Below are 12,897 nucleotides of genomic sequence, written 5' to 3'. Positions count from 1 at the left end.
TTTTGAAGTAGCGGATGACCAACAAAATGGAAGAGAATGAAATCATTACTTGATGAATAAAATGACTTATACCTATGGACAAAAACGGTCACTTTAAATAAAAAATTTATGGATAAATGTATGATAGACTTTGTCCTTGCATATGTTTCTTCCGTCAACTTTGAGGGGACATATAGTGATGACTAATAGTTTGTCTCTATAGGTTTTACCTACGGATATAATTTTTCCTACAACTATATTTCATTGTCACTATAAATGGTACCTACTGTTTGTAGTGTGTAAAAGTGTTTGTAGTGTGTAAAAGTCATTGACTTCTACCTACATCTCCCAACTATAGGTAAAAGTCTTTAACTTGTACCTATCGTCTTCAATTATAGATAAAAACTGTATAATAATAATAATAATAATAATAATAAATTTTCTAGTTATGATCACGGCTGTTTTTTTTCAATTACCATGTGGAAAATGACATTTAAATTGGAAGAATATGTAAGTTATAAAAATAAAATAAACAAGGAAAAGAAAAATAAAAACCAATATTATCAAGATGAAAAAAATAGACAAATAAAAAACACTATGATTTTAATAATCTCAATAACAATCACATTATAAAAATAATAAAAATTGAAATTCTTGCAATTACCCCTAACAACTATTTGTACAGCCCTAAAGCCATAAATTGCACTATATAACATTACTATGATTTTTAACAAAAAAATAAGAATAGGCTAAAAGAAAAGAAAAAAATTGCTAGTTAAACTACAATGAGAATTGATCTTCAAAAGATAACAAAACACTATGCCTTAACAACACAAACTCACAAAAAAGTATCTTTCATCCATCCATGAACTTTATCCGAAAGAAGATGATATACTGTTACAATGCAACCACTAAACTCATGTTCCCCACCTCTAGACTCATGTTGAATGTTAAATCTTCACCCTTAAACAAAACAAGAATTATGTTGAATGCTCGTGATCATTCTTACTTTTGTTAGAAATTATTTTTTTCCTTGTTGAGAATTGTCAAGGGAAAATTTTTTGTTTGTCCTATCCATCTTTCTTGTTCAAGCAATTGAAATTCAAAATAGCAACCACAATAGGAGTACATACATTTATGTGAGGCTCGACTACCAAATGAGTTCTTTATCACCAAACAAGTTTTTAGATGCGAGAAGACTGCAAACTAATTACAAACCTTGAAGAAGAGATCCAAAACTTCCTAGTGGAGAGTAGAGATAGTTCAAAAATAGTAAGAATGTTTCTCTTGGATTTATATAATAGCCCAGAGGTAAATGTTTCACATACTTCAAAAATTTAGTTAAGGTGGCTTAAAAAGGTAGAATACTAACCTGTAATAGTTTCCGCCTAATATATAAGTGACTAAGGCAATCAAAGTCCCTTGTTATTTCTCCAAGTTCTTCCTACAATAGATGACGAATTATAAACCGACTAAGAAAACAAATAGTTCCTTTTGCTAGTTGGAGCTATTCATCACGTATTATTCATTGCATCAAGTACCCTTTCAATTTAAAAGAACATATTCTCAAGCTTAAGTACAATTATGCAAGAAAAAAAATAAAAGCAAGTGATTTTTATGAGACTACAAAAAGAAAATTAAATGTCTATGCAATCAATGAAACAAAACAAAAGAAAGAAAATAAGAGTTAGCTTCCCCATTTCATCTGCTGCCACTCATTTTCTATACTAATTCAACCATAATCATGTAAAAAAATTAGAACCAGAAGCACCCATTCCTGAAGCAATATGCATAGACTAACATACCTTCATAGTTCAGAAGAGCCTTATGCAAACTCGGATTAGAAAAAATTAAGTTCTCCAACTATTTCATTACAACTTCTCCATATTCCTGAAAAGATCCGAGAAACGTCAATAATTTTATTACATTAATGTACTTCCAAATAGAGAACCTTTATAAATTAGCTTACCCTCCTTTAAGATATGGATGGTTTTGGATTTATCTTTAATTTCAATTCTAAAACAAAAGTTGGCTCCTAAAGTTCTTCTATTAGATCAGCCAAAATCTTGCTTCCACCATCCTTTTCTAGAAGCTCTTGTAGAAGCAAATATATATAAGATATTGACCTTCACAATAAACATCACATGCATACCTTTGTGGTAGTTCTGATTATTAAAATTATGCCAAAAATCATATACCATTAGTTATGAACCATCATATTACCTTTGTGATGAAGTTAAACACTGCAAAAAAAAAAAAAACGAAATCCAAAACTTTTAAGTCTACAGGCAACACATGTAATACAACATAACATGTAACCATGATTAATTAAGCCAATTCATAAAAAAGTTTTCCAGTTACAATACTAGTGAAACTTTTTGTTTACCAAGAGTGTCGCCTACGATGAAGGTTTTGTTGGAAGCCTAGGTGGTGTAGGTGGTGCCACCGTCGAGAGGGATGATCCAGCCTGTAGCATCACCTACAACATGTCTGGTTTGTGCTGCTGAGCTCGTAGAATATGATCAATGTTCTAACCTAACAAAGGAATCTGTTACAAAATTCTTCTTCCTCCCTCTTGCGATGTTTTGCAATCTTTCTCCTGTAATGCCTCCTCCATGCAGCTTGAACGTAGATAACAGCCCACATTCTCCACTGCTACGAATAGAAACAGAAGGTATGCTAAACCTATCTGTTGTGAATATGCCTAAATTGGGAAGCAACAAACTTCAACTCCTCTACTTCCAAAGCAAATGCTTCCACCTCATTTATAGCTTTCATTGTCCTTGTGGATGTTGGTAAGCTAGCAGCAGATTTGGGGTCCAATGCCCATGTTAGTAGCTCTTCTCTATAAAAGTTAGCTTCCTTCAAAAGACCTTTGTTGAAAAAGCCACTTCTTCCACCATCTGTAGTAACACTCTCTAAACGCCCATTGTCGCAACCTACCCTTCGGCGGGAGGGCGACGCGGGGCTCACGGGTGCGTCTTCCAAGAAAGAAAAATGTGCGAAGTTGCCACCAACATTTATTCGAGGAAAACATCGGAAAAACCGGAAAGATGTGGTCTACAAACTTTAAGTGTGAAAGGTTCGGGAGTTGTATTTACATACGGGGAATTTCAATAACATGCCCGCCACAAGGGACGACAGCCTTTAATCAAGTGTGCAAACATGACTTCGATTTGTTTTATTTTCTCTTCTACGCTTTTTATGTCTTTTTATGCCTTTTGTATTTTTATCATTTTGTGGTCGACAAGGGTGTTTCCCTTGCTCCTACATATTCTTCAATTGTGGAAAGGAACTCAAACCTACGTAGTTCTTCGAGAACTAAACGTTGGTTAAGTTGTTTTTATCTTTTTTGCAAGATATATTATGACCAAACAAAAAGTCATTTTTAAGGCGTTGGACCATTTAAACGATCTTTTGATTCTTTTGAAAGGAGAGAAAACATTAAGGCATTGGACCATTAATGATCTCTTGTTTTTTTTTTAAGTAGTGACAAAGTTATGGGTTGACTTTAGGCTTTCGAAAGTCCACGTTTAACCAATAAAAGCAAAAAGGACCATTTTAAGGCGTTGGACCTTAAAATAGTTTTTAGGTGACTTTTATGGACAAAGCTTGATTTGTGAGTCGATTTTAGCCTGAGTTTCACTTTGGTTATTAGTCAATTCAATTAAGAAAAATCTCAAAGAAAAGCATCCGATTGATATTTTATTATTATTTTATTCAAAGATATTTTTGATTTTTATTATTATTTTTCCTCTTTTGGTTTTAAATGTGGTTATGGCGTGAAAGATCGGTTGGACTTTATTCTAACAGAGATTAAAAGATATTACAACACAAATGATGGTGGAAATTCATTTTATTATTGATTAGGCGAGATAACGACTTAAATAAATGGTTAAAGCACGTCAAAAGGGGGTATGAAAAGCAAAAAAAATAAAAATAAAAGCATGCGAAACAAGTGGGGACCACTAAGGGCACATAGAATGAATTGAAAGGTTCGATTTCGGGAACTTACCGGTTGAAGACCGCAGAACGATGAAGAACGAATGAAGAACGGTGGAAATCTTCACGAAATCGCTCACGAAAATGTCTCAGAAGCGTTACGGAAGCGCCTCGGCTTGGATTTTCTTCACGGAAACAATTTTTCTCATTAATTTCAAGTGAATCCTAAATACCAGGAGAGTTGAACGAATTTACTCTGCCCTTTTTCCCCTATTTATAGGGGAAAAGAGGGAGGTGGTTGCCGCCCAGCTCGCCCAGGCGAGCTGGGTTGCTTCCACCAGAAGGCACCGCCTTCTGTTGGAACACCCTGGAAGGTCCAAGTGGGCATGGTTGCTATTTGCACACCCCTTTTTACTAAATACAACTCCCTTTTTGCTTTTTTTTGCTGATTCTTTTTTTGTAACGTTACGAAACTTTACGGATTATGTAACGATACTTGTTTTCTTTCTGTAGTGTCATGAAACTTTATGGATTATGCAACAATGCTTGCTTTCGACATCTAGAATATTACAGAACTTTATGGATTGCGCAACAATGCTTCCTTTCGACTTCTGGCATGTCGCAGAACTTCACGAATTGCCTAACGATGGGTGTTAAGTACCCTGAAGTAGTCAAGCGAAGGTTGCATGCCACCAAACAAATGGTCCCCGGACGAAATTAGGGTATGGCAGTTGCCCCTCTTTACTTATCTTTTATTGGAGAAAAAAGCGAAGTAAAGATAAGACACTAATTTTGTTCGAGCGGAACATCATTCGGCCGGTCAATATCCCTGCCAGCGGAACCTGTCATTCAGAAAGAAAAGAAAAGGCATCAGAAGCGCCAATAAACTTCAGTGTCTCGAAAATGACAAAGTTGGACAACCACGACACTTCCTTTTGCCATTGCACTCGATCGTCCCTGCCCAGCAGAGAAGAATCTTGTGCGTTGTTGGGCTTGAATGTTTCCAGACGACGAGTGTAAAAACCTACAAAAATTTTGAAAATGATCAGCACCGAACGACCAACATCATCCTGATACCGTCGAATTGGTTCCCCTCGGTTGATGAAAGGCGTGGATGACCATAAGGTATCTCCGCCTGCCACTTGACTCGCTGTCCCTGGATGGCAAAAGGTGCAGAAGATGATGTCAGTCTCTTCACGTCAACGGGCTCGTTTGCCCCTGGTTGATGAAAGGTGCGGGTAACCATAAGGTAACCCCGCACGTCACCTGACTTCACGGGTCAGGATGACAAAAGGTGCAGGAGACGATGCTAGTCTCTTCGTGTCAACGGGCTTGTTTGCCCCTGGTCGACGAAAGGTGCGAGTAACCATAAGGTAACCTCGCATGTCACCTGACTTCATGGGTCAGGACGACAAAAGGTGCTGAAGACGATGTTAGTCTCTCCATGCTATCGTGCTCTGGGTTTGACGGATAGCGAAAGAATGTTTATACGGATAACCACTTGGGTATTTCCTCCTGCCCCCTAACTTCACGGGTTAGTATTGACAAAGATTGATGGTGTGCGGTAGACGACGTAAGTCTCCGCATATCAACGGGCTCGGATCACGAATGAAAAATGGTGCAGAAGACGACATTAGTCTCTGCGTGTCAACAGGCTCGGACCGCGATTGACAAAGGGTGCAGAAGACGACGTTAGTCTCTACGTGTCAATGGGCTCGGACCGCGATTAACAAAGGGTGCAGAAGACGACGTTAGTCTTTGTGTGCTATCGTACTCTGGGTCTGATGGATAGCAAAAGAAAGTTTATACGAATAACCACTTGGGTATTTTCGCCTGCCCCCTAACTTCACGGGTTAGTATTGACAGAGATTGATGGTGCGCGGTAGATGACGTAAGTCTCTGCGTGTCAACGGGCTCGGACCGCGATTGACAAAGGGTGCAAAAGACGACATTAGTCTCTGCGTGTCAACGGGCTCGGACCGCGATTGACAAAGGGTGCAGAAGATGACGTTAGTCTCTGCGTGCTATCGTGCTCTGGGTCTAATGGATAGCAAAAGAAAGTTTATACGGATAACCACTTGGGTATTTCTGCCTGCCCCCTAACTTCACGGGTTGGTATTGACAGAGATTGACTGTGAGGAAGACGATGTAAATCTCCGCACGTCACCTGACTTCAGTGTCAGTGTGATAGAAATTATGGGGCAGCCGACAAAAGCGAGGCTCTTGCTCTTACATATCCTCAATTTGTGATGAGGAACTCAGACCTACGTAGTTCTTGATAACTGTGAGACTAAAATAGTCTCGATGTTTTTTCACTAATATGCGAACATGCTTTAGTAAAGAAACAAAACTTCCAACTGATCAGAGCAACATATGCTTTTTTTTATGAAGAACAATGTGTCTATTGGGGAATGAGAGTATGCTGATGAAATTTTCTGATAACCATAAATGAGATTTTGGATGTTAGCATTTTGTTTCTAAACGACCATTTAGAGGAAACACTGGGTCCAACAAAAATAGAAGAAAATCACTCAAAGTGTATCAACCTCACACAGGTAAGTGTTTCATCCTAATTCCGAACCATAGATATGTCATGACTTGATTTTGCAAATCATTTCCTATCAAATCAAAGATTACATGCGTGATCATGGATCAATAGGACTTCTTCTTGGGAATGAGTTTTTTTTTGGTGGGAAATTTGGCTTTGAGTGTTTTTTGGCCTTTTCCTTTTCTGTTTTTGTTTAGTGTGAGGCGAACAAGTCACCGACGCACAGGATTTTGGTTGGCAATCAAAGGGAGAGGACCACTTTAGGTCGTGGTTTCCTTTCTTTTCTTGTTTACTTGGTGACAATTCTGTATTGTTCAGATATTGTCTGGTCCAAAGACCTTTTTGCATATTTCTTTTTCTTCCGATGTTTGATCGGGAATTTTCTTTCTTTTTTTGCTTTCTTCCCCTCTTTTGATTGGGAATTTTCTTTCTTTTTTGCTTTCTCTCACTCTTTGATTGGGAATTTTCCTTCTTTGTTTTCTTCCGAGGGCAAGGATTGACATTCTCACCCTGGGTCAAGGTTTATGGTAAGTTTGGATTTTGGCTCAAGGCTTGTAGAACAGCTGGATATGGTATATGTCAGGGTTTGGCCAACGGTTTGGGGATAAAGGGGATGTCCCACTTTTTTTCCATGATACACATGCAACAATGATGATTAGAAAATTTTATGCAAAACTGGTCATGCATGCACCCATGTGGACACTCAAGCATCAAGTTTTATGGTCATGTGACACTAGGGCTCAAGATTCATTTTCCTTATTTAAGTCAACCCAGTGTTTCCAAAATATGTTCTTTTATCATTTCATGCATTCATCCGAGTCCATTTTGGGGCGTTTGGGAAAATTTTCACAACATTCACCCTTCAGGTATATACACATTTTTTTCAAAAACCGGACATGATCAATGAATTGTTTTCAAAGAAAAGCTGGAAGTTATTTCTTTTCAAAAGCATGTTGGCTTTTCAGCTAGACAACTTATTTTTCTTTTTCTCTCTTTTTTTTTTCTTTTTTTTAAGTTATTATCATTTGTTTATTTCTTTTTTTTTCTCTCTCTCTCCTCTTTTTTTTGAAAAGGTCGTGTGGATGAGGGCGCACACTGCCTACTCACGTCTAACCACAAGGTAAATGGAAAAAACACGCAATGGTAAGTCGCAATAAAAACAGTGACGAAATAACTGAGAGCCATAACGCCAAATTCTAGCAGAAACAGAAACAGTAACTGAAAACAGTAATGTTAATAACAACATAAACAATAACCGAAAGCAGTAATGTTAATAACAAAAGTGCGGTGACCTTGGTCACGTGGCTCCGCTGCCTCCCAAGAAACCGAGCAGGTCAGTCATATCTTCATTCATATGGGATTCATCTACCTCACCGGGGGATCCTATAGGCTCCTCCCCTGCCTGGGCATCGGGCCAGTCTCCGGGCCATGCAACCTCAGCCCTAAACTGCTCCGGAGTAGGGCATACAAAAGGGGTGGAACCCTGCTCCTGCTGACTGAGGCTGAACCGGTAGAGACACTCATGTATCTGCACCTATCCACGGTGGTTGGCCGCCTGCTGGTGAACCCAATGTTGTAGATAACGCTCCACGCCCAGTGACCCAGCTGGATCGGCCTGCCGAGGTGGTGGCGATGCGTCTGCGGCCTGATGTGCATCACCCTGCGCCTGCCTAGGCGTGCAGTACTTCTCGATGAAGGCTCGGGTGATTGGCGGTCGGATTACTTTACTGGGGGTGATGGGAACTCCGTAGGACTGGCAGAGGCTGGTGATTAGCGCCGGAAACCCCAGGGCCCTGTTGGACTTATCTGGGTCCAGAGGGTGCCTGGTAGGCGCCATACCTGCAAACAAATAAATGGCGTCAGCAATCACCTGGGCCACGTGGACGTTCATCCGTGTCAGGATGGCATACACCAACTGGCACTTAGGCAGAGGGAGGTCGGAGTTGTGATCACTAGGCAAGACATTGCTGAGCAGCACTATCATCCATGTCTGGGTCAAGGTGGTCATGCTGGTGTGCATGATCCGCACCCGCCTCCCTGCAACGGTCCGGGCGAAATCCTGCCCCGGTATGCAAACAGCTGGGCGATGGCTTCCTTATCGAAATCGTTGGCCCGGTTCCTCTTCTGGCTGAACTCACACTTGTGGCCTTCCTCCAAAACTAGCAGGTCGCCCTGGAACTGGCTGAGGGAATCTACATCAAAGGGAATCCACTGACCCCTTACCCACGAACGCATGTCCCGAACTCCCTCCTCCGTGGGCCAAGCACTAGCATAGAACTCTAGGACTATCTCAGGGTCAAACTTAGCCATGGGAGTCACTAGCGGTGTCCAACGTTTGCGAGCTATCTCCTCCTGAAAGTCCGTATACTCATCCTCCCTGAGCTGGACACGCCTCTCCCTGTGGAACGACCATCCCCTGATGGCCTCGAAGCGCTGCTGGTGCTCGACACTCCGGAAACGATGACTATCAAACTCTGGGTCGGCACTGGATTCTTCTCCTGTGGCGTCTCTTCTAGACCTCTTCATGGAGAGTTTCTTCAGAGCCATTTCCTGCAAAAACATTTGGAAAGTTAGTTCAAGAAAACTTAATCAAAATGAAAGCCAGATAAAGCCAAACAGCGTACCCTTTTTCCAACAAAACATGAATATCCACACGAATTTTGAAAGGAATGCTTACACGTTAATACGCAGGTTCTCCTAGGATATTCATATATTTATACCTATCTTTCCCTCGATGAACGACATCGTATGAGGTGCACCTACTTTCATTTTTGCAATGAAATTCCTTACGCTATATGTCAATATTATCCATACATATTTTGCAAGGCATTTTGCTACCTACCTACTCTATTTTGAATGGCATTTTTTGCTATATGCTCACATTTCATTCACATACATGTTCATACATTTGAGAGGCAACTTCATGCTATATATAGTCACACATATTTACATTCATTTGAAAAACAATTTCATGTTACACATTCATTGGAAAAGCAATTTTTGTACTACTATTCACATTTTGAAAGGCAATTTCGCGCCATATGTTCCTATTTTGAGAAGCATTTTCGGGCCATATTTAACATATATGCACATTTGCAAAGCATTCGGCTACCTATTCAACATACACATGTACATGGTTAAGGACATTTTCACACCATCTAGGTATAAAGAAATCATCATGGTGCAGCCCAAACCAAGTGCCGGCCTAAAGGGGAAACATTACCAACATGCTCTCACTTTCATGCCTTCTTGCATTTCTAAAATAAAAGGCTTGGGTCCCTAGGCCTAAATCATATTTTGGCATTTATCCTAACTTCCGCAAGCTGTCCCCACATCCAAAAAATGGAAATCATACATGCACAAACCCAATCTATAAGCAACATTCACAAACTTATGCACAAACACCATTGAGGCATTTCACCGAGCACTTGGTGGGTGCACTTTTGGGTACCAACAACAAGGGAATGGGGGCAATGTGGCTTGCCCCATCATTTCAGAACACAACCTAGGCCTAAGGCCATCCCCTACAACCCCCAAATTCAATGAATCAAAGCACAAATTTTCCCCAAGTTGTCTCACGAAATTGGTCAAATCATGTACAATTTAAAGCATAAAAGGCATCAATGGAAAGCTAGAAACCAAAGGATAGTGCACTTACTTGTATGGAGTGTCAAGGACACTAAAATGGAAGCAAAAAAGCACACAATTGTGGCATAGGGTCAGAAAAAGCTAGCAATCCTGTGAGTGCAGTGTTCTTAAGTGAGGGGGAGAAGTTGCTTGGGTGAAAACTGCACTCCCCTTCTCTTTTTAAATCATTTCGTGCAGGGGGTGCTCGCTCAGGCGAGCTAACCCTGCAATTTTTTTTTTAAAAAACAAAGGTACGTGCTCTCTATGGGTCGGCATTCGCTTACTCGAACCCCCTAGGGTAAATTAGCATCCGACCATCACCTTAAAGAAACAACATCAATAATAAGTAGGAATTTAAAGGATACTAGGCTGCCTCCCAGTAGCGCTCCTCGCTTACCCGGAGCTGGACATGGGACGGCGATCCGTTGATCATGGGCCTAGCCTCCAATCGTGCCCGTCCCTAAGTACCTAAAAGCAGGAAATGACATTGCGCAGCACATCGTGGCCGCGTTACCGCTTACCTCGATTCGTCTCTGTCTTTGGATTTGGCTCAGTGTCTGACTATTTCCTAAAACGACCCTGCCCCTGTCACAAGATAACAAATATGCATGTGTATGCGTATGCATGAGCATTTTCAAATGCAATAATCTTTTAGCAAAAGCTTGTCAGGTTCAGTTTCCATTAAGCACTTGGGGCATCCCATGGACTGCGCGAAAAGGCTCAGGTTATCAAATACTACACATCTTTTAAAGCACAAAGCAAGGATCGCAACCTCAATCCTACGTTCTTTTTAAAAGACTGCGATGAGAGAGAATTACAGAGGACAGGAATCCCTGGGGGAAACCAAGAAGAACACACAAAAATAAAAACATGCAGCGACTTCCTCAATTGCCCCAGATCTTAAGCATAGTATCGCTTAACAACATCGGAGTTCATGGGTGAAGGTAGCTCCTCGTCATCCATGTCGCCGAGCACCAGGGCCCCTCCAGAGAAAACCCTTTTTACAACGAAAGGCCCTTTGTAGTTTGGGGCCCACTTTCCTCTATTATCTTTCAGAGCTTGGGAGACTTTCTTCAGCACCAAGTCCCCTTCGCTGAACCTGCGCGAGCGTACCTTCTTGTCAAAAGCGTTCTTCACTCATTTCTGATATAAATGCCCATGGCTCATGGCAGCCAAACGCTTGCCTTCAATGAGATTAAGCTGATCGAAATGTGCTTGGGCCCACTCTAATTCCTTTAATCCGGACTCTGCCAAGATTCTCAATGACGGGACTTCCACCTCAAACAATAGCACAACCTCCATTCCATATACCAACGAGAACGATGTTGCCCTGGTTGATGTGCGTACTGAGGTTCGGTAACCATGTAACGCGAATGGGAGCATCTCATGCCAATCCATGTATGACATGGTCATCTTCTGGATAATCTTCTTGATATTCTTATTGGCTGCCTCCATGGCTCCGTTCATCTTTGGTCTGTAGGGTGTGGAATTGTGATGTTGGATCTTAAACTCCTCGCACATTTCCCCCATCATCTTGTTATTCAAGTTGGTGCCATTGTCTGTGATGATCTTCCTCAGTAAACCATACCAGCAGATAATCTCCCTCATAATGAACCTGACCACCACACTCCTGGTGATGCTAGCGTACAACGCGGCTTCGACCCACTTAGTGAAGTAATCGATTGCCACTAGGATGAAACGGTGTTTGTTCGCAGCTTTGGGCTCTATGGCCCCAATCACATCTATTCCCCACATGAAAAATGGCCACGGTGCGGCCAAGACATTTAGAGGCAAGGGCGGAGCGTTGACATTGTCTGCAAATGTCTGACATTTGTGACACTTCCTCACATGGAGACAACAATCGCTCTCCATGGTGAGCCAATAGTAACCCACCTTTAAGATCTTCCTAGCCATGGCGTGCTCGTTAGCGTGCATACCAAAAAAGCCCTCATGGACCTCCTCGAGCATGCTCTCAACTTCCTTAGCATTCACGCAGCGTGGCAGAACCATGTCATGGTTTCTCTTGTATAGTATGCTTTCGCTCAAGAAGAAGCCGACCCCCAATCTCCTCAATGTCCTCTTGTCGTTGTCGGAAGCCTCCTATGGGTACTCTTTGCTTTCAACGTATCGCTTGATATCGAAATACCAAGGCTTATCGACAACAATGTGCAAGTCTGCCACGACACCTGAACTCAATGTACGGTAAGTCTCCGTGCGGTGTCAGCTGGAACATGGATGCTAAAGTGGAAAGCGCATCCGCCATTTGATTTTCCTCTCGGGGAACATGATGGAAGGAGATCTCATCAAATAAGCCAACCAATTCCCTAATATAGGCCTGGTAAGGTATCAGCTTGTGGTCTCTAGTTTCCCATTCTCCTCTCAACTGGTGAATCACCAGTGCTGAGTCTCCGTACACCTTGAGTAGCTTGACGTTGAAGTCAATTGCTGCCTGGACGCCCAGAGCGCATGCTTCATATTCAGCCATGTTATTGGTGCAGTCGAACCCCAGCCTGGCTGTGAATGGTATACATTGATTATACAGAGAGACCAATGCTGCCCCAATGCCATGGCCTAGAACGTTTGAGGCCCCATCAAACCACACAATCCACTTGTCCCTGTCCTCGTCTAGTTTTTCCTCGAACAAGGACATGATGTCCTCATCCGGGAACTCGAGATGCATGGGTTGATAGTCGTTGAGAGGCTGCTGAGCCAAATAATCCGCCAAGGCGCTTCCCTTTACCACCTTTTGGGTGACAGACTATATCAAACTCAGATAGAAAAACCTGCCACCGGGTGATCCG

Source organism: Glycine soja, chromosome 15, assembly GCF_004193775.1.
Source record: "Glycine soja cultivar W05 chromosome 15, ASM419377v2, whole genome shotgun sequence".
In the NCBI taxonomy this organism is placed as follows: domain Eukaryota; kingdom Viridiplantae; phylum Streptophyta; class Magnoliopsida; order Fabales; family Fabaceae; genus Glycine; species Glycine soja.
Note: the sequence above shows the minus strand (reverse complement) of the source record.